Below are 12,040 nucleotides of genomic sequence, written 5' to 3'. Positions count from 1 at the left end.
AACACAATCACCACCCATAGTGATTCTAAGAGATTGAGTAAAGCAGGCCACAGGATCCAGGCTGAGCACTTCGGACTATCCTCATGATCTGGGAATTTCGCAGTTTGAATCGTGCAATGCATTATTAATAGTGTGATCACTTAGGACTTTCTGACCTTCCTTATGATCTGGGAATTTAGCTGCTTGAGTCGCGCAATGCACCATTGATAATGAGTTTACTTTGTACTTTGTGACCTATGCTCATTATCTTGGAATTTATCAGCTTCAGTTTGCCAATGACATATTAATAGAGAGTTCCCTTAGGACTTTCTGACCTATCCTCAGGATCTTGGAATTTAGCAGCTTGAGTCGAGAAGTACACCATTGACAGTGAGATGACTTAGGACTTTCTGGCCTATCCTTGTGATCTTGGAATTTAGCAGGTTGAGTAGTGCAATGCACCATCAATAGTGACATCACTTAGGCTATTCTGGCCTATCCTCGTGCTCTGGGAATTTAGCAGCTTGAGTCGAGAAATGCACCATTGACAGTCAGATGACTTAGGACTTTCTGGCCTATCCTCATGATCTGGAAATGTAGCAGGTTGAGATGAGCAATGTACCATTGACCATGAAATCATTCAGGACTTTCTCACCTATCCTCGTGCTCTGGGAATTTAGCTCCTTGAGTCGATCAATGTACCATTGACAGTTAGATGACTTAGGACTTTCTGGCCTATCCTCGTGATTTGGGAATTTAGGAGGTTGAGTCGTGCAATGCAACATTAACTGTGAAATCACAGCTTGGGTGTACAATGCATGATTGATAGGGTGTTCAGCTTTTGTTTTCTGACCTATCCTCATGATCTGGGAATCTAGCAGCTTGAGATTTGCAACCTCCAGAGACCCAGCTCTAACATGATGGCCTCAGTTGAAATGTTTGACTGCTGTGGGCCATATTCTAATGCCGATTAAGTGATTGTACATCGGATGAAATATGGGTGGGGGTGTGCAGATGGTGAAATGAACAGTGGACACGGACGCCTTTCAACTGTAGGATTTCTATTTGGGGGTGGGTATATGTAGGCAACCATTGCTGAGGGGATGCTCTGTGTTGTGCGCCCTGTTTGTGATGTGGATATTGTTGATAGTGGGGGCGAGAGTGCAAAGCTAGCTGCCAGTGGGATTTCAGAGGCTATCCCCCGGAAATCTGAGGAACTGCAGCAGTGATGACGTGTTTGGACAGGGAGTCAAGGTAATGAGAAGACAAAACACAGAAATGGAGGGGTTTGATTACAGAAGTGTCACCCCTTGCGAAGTGTGAGGGTAGACTACTATGAACTGGGGACTTCCAGCCCTTTAAGATGAATAGCAATACCCTTGAGATGGATGGGGATACAGAGTTTAATGAAACATCAATAATTCAGAAGACACAAATAGCTTGTTGGCAAAAAGGTCATCTGTTTTAATGTAAGTAAGTAAAACAGGGAGTACAATGAACATCAGCAATCACTCGATACTCAATACTCTCAACCCATTTCATAAAAAACACATTTTTTAAGACCAAATGTGTCACTACTGACGTGTAGACCTGCGTCATTACCAACGTCATTCTACGTGGCAAGCTTCTAAAACCTATCGGGAAGCGGGATTGGCTCTAAGTGAACCACTAAGTATAGGTGTAATATCTGTATAGAGTAACAGAGAGAAATAATTGGATAGTCAACAACAGGTGGGACAACTATGTCCTCTCTTCAAAATGGCCATTATGAACGTCACTAAATGTATGAAGTCCCATTGGCTATGCAACTATAGGACCCCCAACAACCTGGCCCTCTACAATTGGCTGGCTACTAACCCCTGTCAATAACTTTCCACCTATGTGAGCAGCATGCAGAGTGAACAACCAGGTGCGGGTGAGCTCGTCTCGATACCAGCTTCCCAACAATTAAAAGGACACTCCATCACCTCAACAGTTCAGTGTCAATTAGTGTCTGAAGTTGGCCTTGAGTTTGTACTGTTCTCTGGGATTTTCTAAGGAGTATGGGTACTTTCTGGCTTCCGTGCGTAGGTGTGATCTCCTCATGTGTCCAACTTTCTTCCATCACGTGACTGGACACCATGAATTGAGCATTTCTCGTGTATTTAACTGTATTTTCCAATAGACCTCTGACGTCTTTGGTTATACTTTACCTTGTTGAACAGGAGCTTCTGTTCTCTCAAGTTAATTGTATCTAATGTCAGCCAATTTTAGTTCTGATTAAGACCTTGGCTCTTTGGCTCCTCCAACCCTTTAGGTGAAATATATTCTGTTTAATTCAATTGCTTTTGTAACTGCAACACTGAATTTGAGGCCTTCCTCGTTGTTCAAGACTCCTATATACGTAGTGGGACCTTAATTCTTTATTCAATCCATATGTATTTATGAGGTATATATGTATATGTTGGCGCTTGCCGCAATCTATTTACTATAAGCATTTGGCTAGCTTCATGATTGCTTTGCTGCTTGCGTTTCATTGAATCTGTACACGTTTAAACTAACTAAATATCTTCATCACGTTTGTGGCATAAGTTTCTTCATCTTGATCCCAAAATGTCACTTATCCTTAGTACAACTTCATTCTTCATAAATCATCTGCCTCTCAGGTCTGATTATCTTCTATCTATGGACTCGATTCAGTTTCGTATGATGTCACCATTCATCCTGGTCATTCAGTTTCTTTGTTTCATCAGGAATCGCATTCAAATGAGCATCATATTGTCTTCGATGTAGGTATAGCTTCCTTAATGGATACTTTACTTCCCATATTCTTTTAGGTATAGGCATTCTTATGAATACTGCACAGAGTTGTTGCTCTTATTCTTGCCTTCTGATTGGTGCAGTATATGTCACATACTTTGGTTCATGCTTCTCAGGTAATGTAGGTGGGGCAGGTGGAGTAGGGGTACTTGGCCCCTCCTCTACACTCCCCCCTCTGGGCGGTTCATCGACCACTCTCACATCTTCTTCCACATCCAGACATCCAGGTCTGAAAAAGTGCCTCTTAGGGATCCATATTTTTATGACTCCCTTCAGGCATCCAGCTGACCTCACATGCTCATCCTTGTTCCATGCCATGAGCGTGCACTGTCCACTTGGACTGCAGTAGATTCATCTTCCCACATACTTCATGCGGTCCTTTGAATACAGGAACTTCATTCCCTCGTGTGCATGGATGCTCTACTTAACAAAGTCACTGATCTCTTCATCAGTCAAGTCTTTAGGCTTCCATCCAGGTTCAACATCGATCATGATCTTCATTCCTATGGCTTTCTTTGCTGTCTTCCTACACTGTGAGATTATAATCTTGATCACACAGAATCCAAGCATCACTAGCAATATCAATGCTCCAATAAATTTTAATATATCTGCCATCCATTGTGGAACCCATGAGAAGAGATTTCCAAACCAGCTGTCAACAGTAATATCTTCTACTTCTTCTATCATCTGATCATGAAGCTTTTCATTAGCATGTTTATGGCCCTGTCAAAATTCCATTTTAGCACAAACACCACCATCCATGGCTGTAATCATGTCCAGAACATATCTGATCTGAAGAGCCATTAGTCTTAAAGCTCTCAGTTATTCTCTGATTGCATTGAATCCTTTTATAGTTGTGTTAATTGTATGCAGCAATTTCCATCTGGTGATTTGTAACCACTTTGTATTTGCTCCGACCTGGATTCTTGGCATAAAGATCAGTGTGAACACTGATGAGGTCTGGCTGAACAGCCCGTGTTCATACGGAATGGCATCAGAGGCTTCTATTGATTTAGCAGAGAAGTAATTCTCTCTCTTTGTTCGATTTATCAGCTCCACAGATCTCATCCTCCTCAGATGAGCATCTGCTTTTGGAAAACTGTCAATGTTTAGGTCATCTTTAGGAATCACCAATGCAGGAACATGGACGTTCACTATTGTGCAAATTCCTCCCAGTCTTTTGGCATTCTGATGTAGGGTTTTGATCCACAAGCCCAATAATGATCCATTATTACCGCTGTTGCATGCATCATTCATGGTGCATCGAATATTCGTCCACAGTTCTGATTTTCTCCCATTTTTCTAGTACCATTATTCCTAAAGCAGAACTTAGAACTTTCTAATGGTACTATCTGCAATGGTACTCCCCTGTCTTCGACCCAGGTCAGTAGTTTACCAAGTTTTCGCCATAATGGCTTGCATAATATTTGTGCATTCTCAATTGTTTCTTAATGGTATCCAATGATCATCCATGCACTGCACATTACCACTCCTTTTTCCCATCCGCCTGGTGATAATACTGTTCCCCAAATTTGCATTGTCCACTGTTGTTCCATCTGCAAGCTTCTTCTGCAGTTTTTCCTTTGACATGAATTTTTTTGTTTATTTCTCTTCTGACTTCTGCTCCTTTTGCTCCAGGTTTCTCATATATAATCACGATACTCTTGTTTTTGCAATACTAGTATCTGATCACGATACTCCTTTTGTTTCTTATCTTTATATCTGGTATGTAGTCATCTTCATCTGGATCTGTCTTTTCAGTTGCCCATTTAAGAGAAGCATTACTTCCCATAAATTGACCTCTTGTCTTACAAAGTGCTATGTACAATAGGCAATGTGCTATCTGGACATCAATTTCAATTACTAAGAACATTTTTGACTTCCCCATGCTGTATGGCAGGAGTGCACATACGAAGCAGTCTTCTTCTGACGTTCTTCTTCCAACTTCTTTCATGTGTTGGTACCATATGTTGTTTCCCAAGGGTGCTGTGCTGTCTAGATAATCATTCAGTTCATAATTGTCTTCTTGGGTGCTTCTTTTAATTCTCAAAGTCTTTTTGTAGTTTGCTATAACCACATCTCTGAACACATCAGTATAGCTTCTTCTGGCTGGTCGATTTGTAGGAACATCCATCCGGGTCCCCTAAGTAGAAGAAAGTTCAACAAGTCTTTCTTTATCCCTCTGTCTCTTTCTGGCAATGGCTATAAACTGACATGTTGATTCTGTTATCATCTCTGCACGTGATAGTCTTGTGGGACTTTGTGCTTGGGCTTTTTGTCACTGGATCAGGTGTGTCAGCATGCATTATCTGTGTGGACCCAACCTTTGTCAATCCCCTATTTTGCTTGTTTTGCCGACCCTGTCTCCGGCATTCAAGAGTAGTTTTTGAAACAAGTGCTATGTGTGACGTATTGCTAACAACATCCATTTCTATCCCAGGTATCTGTCCATTCTTTCTAGGGAGGAGAATTACTATAAGTGGCCTGGGTTGTTTTGTAGTTGCCACATTTACCTTTTCCTTCTTCTCAGACATGTATGTAGGAATGTTTGCATCATTTGCTCCCATATAGAAAGCACTTCTAACTGTCAGTGAAAGCAGTACTAGTATGAATACAATACATGTGTAAACAACACAATGGTAGGTTAGCCGGCAGCACCTGCTTCTAGGGCAGTATCACCATCGGTCCTCTTGGGGCATTACGAAGTTGCTGCTCTGGTTGCCCATCTCGATCATTTGATGCTAAGGAAGGAAACATATTTTTACTGGCACTGCATTTTAGATTTGTTTCTGGAACCTTGTTGTCTTCTACAGCCTTCATCCTCTATCAGCTTAGCTGCTTTCTGGAACCAATTTTTTTATGGTGCAAAAATTCCTTTATCATGAAAAAAGATGATTTCTATGAGCTGCGATGAGCTCTGCTTCATTAACTAGTTCCCAATCGAAACCTCGAATCTGCATCAGACCAGATGACATTGAAGCTTCCCTGTCAGCATGAACAAAGTTTTAAGTTTTAGCACTTCCTTGATCTGTCCCTCGGAGGAAAGGTTTCTATACAACTCTGTGGTTTCTTTCAGAATAGATAGCCACCTGGATTATTATGCCCTCCAGTTTCACATTCAAATGTGTAATATTCTTTGGGTCCCTTAGAAATGACACCACATACCTGTGCCTTCCAATGAGATGCGGGGAGTCTTCAATTAGACGAAAGAACACCACACTGACCAGTCTATGTGCTGTGTCGGGTGAAAGGGGCATTTGTGTTTTCTTCACTGAACTCAGGCAATTAAAAAAATTCTTTGGTGATGATTATAAGCATTTTTTCATTGTCATTATTGCCAAGGAAATCTGGTATGCGACAAATTCTCCCCACCAGTCATGGATAAGTACGCAATACCAACTCAAAGTAAGTATGTGCCTAGAAAGGTCATCACTGTGTAACATCATGAGTAACTCCGAACAAGAGCTCTGTTTGGAACAGATCTGGATAGTGCATTCTTTTCCAATTGCTGTGTCCACGATCAAAGTTTGGCATATCCTTAATTTTATCCAGGTTTAAGTGTGCCTCAGTCCAAAGTTAATAACTCTCAATAATGCAGATCTTCCCTTAACCCTGCCACTAAGATGCGCAGAGTGTTCGAATGTGTCCTTTTACCCTTTTATTTGTAGCTAGAAAGGGAGTGTCCAAATTAAGCCACAGTCCAACTAAAAGTTCTTCTTTCTTTCCACTTGACAGGTTATGTGTTCTTCTTCCTCGTCATAGATGTCGTCTGCACGTGCTGTGGTTCTTCCCCGATGATTGTAGCTTCTTCACAGTGGGGTGTAAGCACAGGTGTCTCTCCGGCATAGATCTTTGTATCGCCCAGGAAGATCCAAGTTCGCTTACCCTGCACTTTGACAGCAGATGGCGTGATGTCATCGATAATGAAAAGACTGTGAAAGCGGGATTCGTCCCACTTTTTCATTGTGTGGTTGCGGATCACGATCTTGTCCCCTGGGTAAATTCATGAACGTAGAAATTCAGGAGTTTGGATTGTTGAAGCATCTCCTTCTGTGTTCTGTACTGCTGTGCACCCTTGTCTCTGCAGCTGTCCTGAAATCACAGAAAAACTAGATGTTAAACAGTTCAAGTAGTTTTGCAATTCAAGTCCTAACACTTCTGATGTTGGCTGAGCATCACTTCTAACTCGGGCTGCAGGCATTAAATGATTTCTCATTCTCCTGCCCGTCACAATCCCGTGTGGCATAAGATGGTGGTCAGAAACTGGTTGGTTCCTTAATGCAGACAATGCAGTGGTAGGCAATGCAACCACCCTTATTTCAAAGTAAGCTTCAACTTAGCTATTCTTTCCTTTAACAGGCTGTTGAGCTTTTCACAGATACCATTTCCTTGCGGATGATAAGCCAAAGAGAACATATGTTTTATTCCGAGCAGCAAAGTGATCTGCTCAAAAACTACATTAACAAAATGCGGTCCATTATCTGATCTCATTACTTCACATACCACCCATCTGGGAAACACTTCCTGCACCAAATACTTGGCTGCACAGGTAGAGTCTTGGTGCGTCCATGGACCTGCCTCTATCCATCTGGAAAAAGGACATACTACAACTAAAAGGTATCTGTATCCATTACAAACTTGTATCATGTCGACATAGACAATATACAAGTGCTGAAAAGGGCCATGTGGTCTTGGGATCACCCCCCTCACTATGCGTAGTGTATGCCCAGGCCTGAACTGCTGGCAAATGATACAATTTACCATTAAAAATGCAACATGTTCCATTAGGTTTGGTACAAACCAATCCTCCGCAATGGTTACAGCAAGATTCTCTCTAGTTTTATGTGCTGGATAGTGTAATTGTTCTAGCACTATCTTTAATAAGGCTATATGCATTAATGGTTTACCAGTGCTGTCTTGTCCCTACAATGTATCAGAGGGGTTTAAAGAACATCCTCTTCGCTTCCATAAGTTATTTTCTTCTTGCAGTGCCTCCCCTTGGAGTTCTACTATTTGTGTTTTAGGCATGTGATTATTTCTTTCGTCCATATTTAATAACACAGTCTTTCTTTCATTTACATCACTGGTTTGAACATTCATAATTTCTATATCTGTATTTGCTTCACACTTGGCTTCAGCGTCTGCTGCTTGATTTCCGCACGAGATAAAACTTGTCTCTTTTGTGTGAGCTGCACATTTAACAACTGCTATGCCCACTGGGAGTTGTAGTGCCTAAATGAGCCTATCCAATAATGCCGCGTACTGTACTGGCATGCCGTCCGCTCAGAGGTAGTCCCTCCTTTTCCAGCGTGCTAATCCTGCAGTATACTGTCACTTCCTGGTCTGCGTGATTCACGACTGCGAGTATCAACGCCAATAATTCTGCAGCTTGCGCTGAATAATGAGATGGTAATCGAGTACTCACGAACACTCGCAATTCTCCATTTGCCAAATGCTCCACTACTGTGGCGCCTGTATATCGTTGCCCATCATTTTGATCGATTCTGGAAGAACAGTCAATGAAGACAATCTCTCCTCCTGCAAGTGCATTCTCCTTTACCCTAGGGAGCTCATCCCAGAACTCTTAATAATTTGCACAATCGTCTATAAGCTCTCCTTCTATGATTGGCTCAGCTATAAACATAGCTGGATTCACTATTTTACATCGGATTATTTTAATCGCTGGAGTCGATATGATTACCTCATAGGCAGAAGCCCTTTGAGTAGTCAACGTGCCTTTTGGTTTTTCTAAAATTGCGAATAATGCATGTTCAACAAATAACATCATGGAACATCCCATCGCTATGTGTGTTGCTTTTTCTATAGCGAACGCGACAGCTTTTAAAGTTTGTTCACATGCAAAGTGACCTCTCATTACTGGGTCCAAAATTCCACTGTAATATGCAAGGGCTTTGTACCCCAATGTAGTTCTATGTGTAAGTACTGCTGTCATAAAAGTACCATCTGTGTGCGAGAATAAAAATAATTTCTCTGCATAATTAGGAATCCCTGAAACTGGAGCCGTGCAAATGGCTTTTTTCAGTTTGTCAAACCCTTCTTCCATTGCCTCAGTCCACACGATTTTTTCTTTCATAGCCTGTGCTTTCTTTAATGCCTGAAAAAGCGACCTAGTGTATGAGCAGTAGTCAAAGACCCATGCTCGAACATAATTGCATAATCCTAGAAAACTCTGCATTTGTTTTATCGTGTATGGCTTGGCTGTTTTTAAAATTGCCTCAGCTCTTTCAGGAGTAACTTTATTCTTCCCCTCATGTGAAATCAATTGGCCTATGTACAACACCTCTTGTTGACAATATTGTAACTTTTCCTTGTCAACCTTATATCCTTTGTCAGCAAGTATAATCATCAGCTGAACAGAATTGTGTCTGCACTCATCCTCTGTGGTGCTGTCATCTACGTATTGCAGCACAACGCTTTCTAAAGCAATATTGCTCAAGTCCATCTGGAGGACTCTGTTAAAAATCGATGGGGACTCACAGTACTCCTGCGGCAGCCTTGTGCTTTTTAATCGTACTTGTCTGAAAACGAACAATGTCAAATCTTGTGAGTCTTTATGCAGTGGCATTGAGAAAAATGCATTTTTCTAGTCAATCACTGTGAAATATCTTGCATCAACAGGTATATTACATAGAATCGTGGACGGGTTAGGGACTAGAGGGAACTCGGCCCCTACAATCTTGTTTATTGGCCTTAAATCTTGTATTAAATGCCACACACCCCTTTTCCTTTTTTCACTGGATAAATCGAAGTATTACATGGTGTCTCTGATGTCACTAAGATACCTTGGTCCATCATGGTGGAAATTGTCTTGAAAATTCCTTCATCTGACTCTCGAAACATGGGATATTGTCATGCACAAGGTAAAATTGCTCCTGGTTTAAATGTAATCTTCACTTCCCCAACTCCTTTCAGTAAGCCTACGTCATAGGGGCCTGTAGTCCACACTGAGATTGGCACTTTCGCCATATCTTCATCAAAATATTCAGGACGCTTCTTTGCTAGCATCATTCGCTGCAGGACCTCTCTCTTAATTGCTTTGACCAAATAAGTAATGCACATTTCAAATATCACGAAATCGTCCGATTTGTTATCTCCAAACAAATCCTCATCAGTGACGTCAGTCACTCTGCGGCCCTCCTCAATGGCAATTACTGTGCACCATCGTCTACCCTTGTCATCAGTTGCATCGAGCAAAGCCATATTACCTCACACTATAGCTGCTTCTAAGGATAAGGGGAACATTCTCCCCTCTTCTTCATCCAAGGGTATATGTGGTCTAAATAGAAACTCATCTGGTATTCTCATGGTTTTGCCTACTAGACCTGGCAGCCATGTTAACAGAATGCGTACCCCATAATGGAACACTTAGGGTTCCAATGGTATTTCTCTAGTAAATGGTCATATTCATTTTCGTCATTAAATCTCGTCCTAATATGTTGACAGGTGTTTGCCTGGAATAAAGCAGTGGCACCTTCACATCACATTCCCCTATAGAGACTGGTAATTCTTCTGTAAAAGGATCACGACTTGTAGCTCCTGTAAAGAGTATTCATCGCATCGCCAGACATTAAAAATTTACCCTCACGTATACATGAGTGTGTTGCACCCATGTCCACTAGGAAGGAGCAAGCTTTGCCACCTATAATTACGTCTATCCTCAGCTCCTCACGAGGATTCGGCGTAATAGATAGGACTGAACACATCAGGTCTCTCAGTGAGCTATCCTATTGCGGGTACAGCTCACTCCATCACTTCTGAATGGATTTCCTCCTTCAATAGTGACACACCCAATTCTACGCATCATAGGCTGATCTGTGTTTGTGTTTTGCTGAAGTTGCATAGGAAATTGCTGCGATTGTCCTTGCGGTTGATTACCTGTCACTTGCTGTGGTTGCAAACTTTGCTGCACTCTTGGCGCTTGCTGCTGCACTATTCGATCTTGCGCAACTCCATTTCCGCTCTGCTGTGAATATGCAGGTGGATTTGGCATTCCCTGTATTATAAACAGATCATTCTGTACCATCCCTTGGCTTCTGCACATACAAGCTATATGCCCTGTCATTCCACACATCCAACACACAAGTGGCTGTCTTCCCATCTGCCCATTTTGCATGTTTTGATTGCTATTTCGAAAATTCTGAAACCCTTGTTGGTTGTTCTCAAAACTTCCTCTATTATTCTGCCAACATCCTTGATTACCTTGCCAACCTCTCCCTTGATATCCCCTTCCTCTTGGAGCATACCCATTATTTGGCTGATCAAACTGTCTTTGGTTATTTATTTGCCGCATAGGTACTTCTTGCTGTGGGTTTGATCCGTCCAAGTTAGTTAACATTGTACGTTAAGTAGCATATTTGGGCAACTTTTTCTGCACTAACTATGCTTCTTCACCTTTTCCTGCATCGTCTTTTTTGCAATTCTTATCCTGTAGGAGTTTGCAATAATGTGCGATGGTCAACTGAATTTCCGACCATGGTTTTGCTTCTATCCCCACTAATTTCTTGAGCTGCTTCTGCACTTGCTCTGGCAGCCCTTGGCATAATATATGGTAAAACACAGGTATAGATATCCCCCAAGCCTCCCGTGTTTCAAGCGCCCATGCATCCTGAAAACTTTGAATATAAAGCGGCGGATCCTCTCCTTCTTTCATCTTTCTTGTCATTATAGCTCCCATATCAGACGTGTTCAGATATAGCACTCGAACCGCTTTCCAAATCGCTGCTCTACCGTTATTAAACGGGGCTCCATCATGCACGGTGTTGACTGTAGTGACACCTGGGTAACCTGCTCACGTCCATACGTCATCATCTCTTTCACCAAGTATGGCAATTAGAAAACCTTTAATATCTCCTATAGCTAATGTATTCCCTCCCATCATTTCTTCTAACTCATGTATCCATTTTCCAGCACCGGAAGTTAAATCTGGAAGTTTACATTTTAAGTTTTCCCTATCCATTTGGGGACATGGTATATACTGTAGTCTGGCTCCTCCTTTTTCTAACAAAGGGAACTGCGATGCTTCAAACTCATTCTCATCTCTCATCACTTGTCCATCCACTGCTGGAATAATATTCCCACATCGCCGTCTACCTGGCAATGACCTTAGCCTGCTTGCATAGGGCAGAGACTCCCCACTCTCCCTTATGTCGGTCTGACTTTGTCAGTGGCTTTGATGCCTTAGACATAGGTAATTTTAAATACGACCATCTTACTTCCTTATCCAAAGGCAAATGTTCTTCTT

Source organism: Ambystoma mexicanum, chromosome 3p (assembly GCF_040938575.1).
Source record: "Ambystoma mexicanum isolate Mex_15411 chromosome 3p, UKY_AmexF1_1, whole genome shotgun sequence".
In the NCBI taxonomy this organism is placed as follows: Eukaryota; Metazoa; Chordata; class Amphibia; order Caudata; family Ambystomatidae; genus Ambystoma; species Ambystoma mexicanum.
Note: the sequence above shows the minus strand (reverse complement) of the source record.